General features: G+C 40.4%; 1 protein-coding gene across 1 annotated transcript in view; it reads left to right on the top strand.

The window, feature by feature from the left end:
* Positions 1-2,743: 2,743 nt before the first annotated feature.
* The window catches only part of slc6a15 (solute carrier family 6 member 15), a 16,823-nt gene continuing 15,766 nt past the window's right edge, over positions 2,744-3,800 (top strand). The window contains 1 exon segment of the mRNA XM_020593387.1: positions 2,744-2,977. The gene's annotated coding sequence lies outside the window, so the exon portion shown is untranslated.

Here is a 3,800-nt window from a genome sequence, read left to right as displayed (position 1 = left end):
TTTGGTGATTCCTTGACTTTTCATCTAGCACCACCAGTAGGTTGACAACTGTCATTTTAAAAGAGAGTTTTGCTCTAGTACATTTATCAAATCAGTATTTCCATTTGTCCAGTACTTTGGTTTAAAAACAAAAACAAAAATGAATGACATTTCCATTCACTGCAATTTGTATTTAGTGCTAATTAACATTAGCTAATTAGCTAATGTTAGCATGCTAACACTAAAGAAAGTTGGTGAAATGTAATATTATGCCTGCTAAAACATCAGCATGTTATAATGTCACTGTTAGCATGCTGACATTAGCAAAGCAATGCTGTGCCAGTACAAGGAAGTAAGTTGCCTGGCTTTATACTCTTAGCTTTGTTATGTCTTATTTATCTCCTGTAGGTTGTCTAAAGACACGTTTGCTACCACATACAATACTGATATTTATAACACACTCTGAAAGGGGCTAAGGATGAAAAGAACATTTTTTTAAACAGCTTTTCAATCCACAGCGTTATTCTCTGAACAGATGGTGATCATGCAGTGATAATACCTCGCTTGGTTTTTGAATGGGTGCCATCAATTACCTAAATAATTTATAGGTGACCTATGCTGTCATCAGCCAAACAAAATACACATGCACTAAAACAATTAGCACAGTTTTCTTTCATTGCTTTTAGGGTTTCTGTGTGGCCCTGCTAATGAGATGGAGGCTATTAGCAACAATCAATAAGTCTGCTCTAGTTGGGCTCCAGCAGAGAAAAGAAACTGCACTGGAGATTCTGTACAGTGGGTATGAAGAGCTGTGTTCGGGTTAGGAGTACAGAGCTATGCACCAAAGTGTCAGAGACACTTCATCCTCCATCAGAGGAGAGCTGTAAAGAACTGTGTAAGTGCTATGAACTGAAAGTAACAGGACTTATGTGAGCACTCTCTCACACACACATTTCTGCCTGGCAAAGTCCTGCTGACAACTACTGTGAGGTTTGTATGATGATGCCCTTGATGCACCTGAAATACTGGGTGGATATTTACTCAGACTGCAGCAGCTCAGGAAAAAGATGTGGGCAGCATCAAGCTCTTCTTTCCAATCTACACATGAATTTCATCTCAGTGAAATAGCCAGAAAAATCAGCTTTTCAGGAAAAAAGGAACACAGGACAATGATTCTCCTCTTCTATAGAAGATTTAGCCTTCAAAATGGAGCAAAGGTAAACTCCTCTCAGCTGATAAATGAAATTCAGATTATGTCACTTTAAATGCAATTCCTCTCAGACAGCTTTATCATGATCTTTGACTGGGTTCAAGTTTTCTTGCTAAACATGTGACACTGTGAAACTCTAAACACAGAGCGGTGCAGCGGTGTCCATAAGCATTAACCTTAACCAAAGCTTTCTGTGCACAGTTTAACAGTTGTCAGAGATTTTCACACCCCAAGCAACAGAGAACTGGATCATGGGGTGCCGTCACATGATCCAGTAGGTGGAGGACCTGCATTAAATACTTTAACTGACTAAATGTTCAGAAGCATTATCAACAAAATGTACTTAAACTATGAAAGTAAAAGTACTTGCCATGCATTATTATTATCCAAAATGCTAATGTATTATTATTATTACTGATGAAAACCAGGTGTAAGTAGTATTCTGGACAGGTCAACAAGTCAGAGCCCTACATTCAAAATGTTGCTAAAGTACAAAGGCACACGCATCAAAATATACTTAAATTACCAAAAGTAAAAGTACTCAATCTTCAAAATGCGCATTTAACATGAATGAATATAAACATTATTGGATTATAATCACTGATGCATTATTGTGTACGTCACATTTAAAGCTGGTAAAGGTGGAGCTATTGCCTTATGATAATATGCCTATGTAATCTGATTCTGAAAACTAACTGGTAAGTAACGTTATCAAAACATTTGTTGGAGTAAAAGTACACCATTTACCCCTAAAATGTAATGAAGTCAAAGTGTAATGTAGCAGAAGATGAAAATACTCCAGTACAGATAGCCTACCTCAAAACAGATCGGTTATGGTCTTATACTCGTATAGTGCTTTTGCAGCACATTCAAAACGCTTTGACATTATTCGGACATTCACACTCGCAAGCCGGTGACAACCCGGGGTTCGGTGTCTTGCTCAAGAACACATCGCCATGTTGACTGGAGAAGCTGGGAATCGAACCGTTAATCCTCCGGTTAGGAAACGACCCGCTCTACCTCCTGAGCCACTTACAGTGCTCGAGTAATTGTACTACCACATAATGGATCTCGGCATTATCTAAATTCTACCGATATAAAGGCTATTGACCACCTATTTAAAAACATATCTGTCACAAAACAGATTTATAATAGGCTATATATTTATTTTTTTTATTTGTGCAGCAGTAGCCTCGAAGATTACGCCGTGGATGACGCGCACCATGCCGACCTTGATTAAAATCTCAGTTTTTACTGGTTAAAATCGTAACTCCAGTCTGTTTTCCGTTATGAAAACACTGTAAATATAAGCCGGCGTAATGCCCAGATGAACAAATATCCAGAGGAGGAAATGATCGTTTATAAACAGAGGCACATTGCATCCATCCATAAGCCAGCCCATTTGTCTAGTAGTGGATCGTACCAAAATTAAAAACAAGGTAGGTACAGAAAACAAAGACGCTTGTTTCACTTTAAATCTTGAACATGGCAACATGTATTTTATACAGGGCCATATATCAGAGGCATGTAATTTGTTTGTGGTGAAATGTGGCATAAATAACAAGTGAGAAAACGAGATTATGTGGGTGCATCGGAGAGCAGCACCCCTTTGTGCGTGTCATGCATCGGTCATTACAAGGAGTCAAAGCGCGGAGTCTGAGGCAATACACACCGGCCTGATTGGATGACAGAGAAGCAAGTGATGATGTCTGCCCCGTGTATGTCCTCTCACAATTTCATTCCTTGAGACGCATCGTTTCAATAAAGGACGAGTGTTATTCCGCACAGGTGAGTACCCTCAGCAGCAGCATCCTTACTGGGGTTTGGGTTTATGATAAGGCATGGCATAGTGTGCGTGAGGCTGATAGAGGTACCAGTGCGCAGAATGTGGCTGGGCAGTAGATGATGAAATAATGCACATGGATGTCACGAAGACTAGGCGGGAGAGAGCACATTAATTTATGCGCATTCCCCAGAGAACAGGTTGTGCTCGGGCAGAACAGCGAACCACATGGTACCGGTGTGATGTGATTTGTTGGGTTGATTTTTCCCCATTTTATTCTTTAAATTCCGTTCCCCACCCGCATTTCTCCTGGTGAACCGGCCCGTTTTTTTGGCTCATCATCCCTGAGTCATTTGCAGAAAGAACAAATGGCAAAGCCTTTTTGTCTTTATTCGTTCAGCCCAGCCTAAACAGCCGTGTACCCCATGCAGGCAGTTTTTATTACAGCCTCTGGAACAACTGCAGTGAGGGTTACTCAGCATCATCGGTCCTTTTGGCTGCTGTGTTATGAAGCGACGGCCTTTGCTTCATAGAAACCAGGTTGAACTGGAGGCGTTAAAGAAAATCTAATAATCAATTAATCCATTTGTGAAATGCGGGAGGCGTGTTTCCGCAACATGGTCGCATCGGAATATTTCATGCGGGAGATTCGTTTAATAGAAAAAGGCCATTTAAGCATGATCAAAAGCAAAACGCCCTAAGGATGATGAAACTCAACAGACAACCCGCGTTTGGGTGGATAGTGTCCACACCCTTGAACGTTTCCCAGTGAAATCTAGAGGATAACTCATTATAAGTGGCACTGAATGTTCATACAGAGTATTAGAC

This window comes from Monopterus albus, unplaced genomic scaffold (genome assembly GCF_001952655.1).
Source record: "Monopterus albus unplaced genomic scaffold, M_albus_1.0 scaffold19.1, whole genome shotgun sequence".
Classification (NCBI taxonomy): domain Eukaryota; kingdom Metazoa; phylum Chordata; class Actinopteri; order Synbranchiformes; family Synbranchidae; genus Monopterus; species Monopterus albus.
Note: the sequence above shows the minus strand (reverse complement) of the source record. Positions and strands in the feature narration are given on the sequence as shown.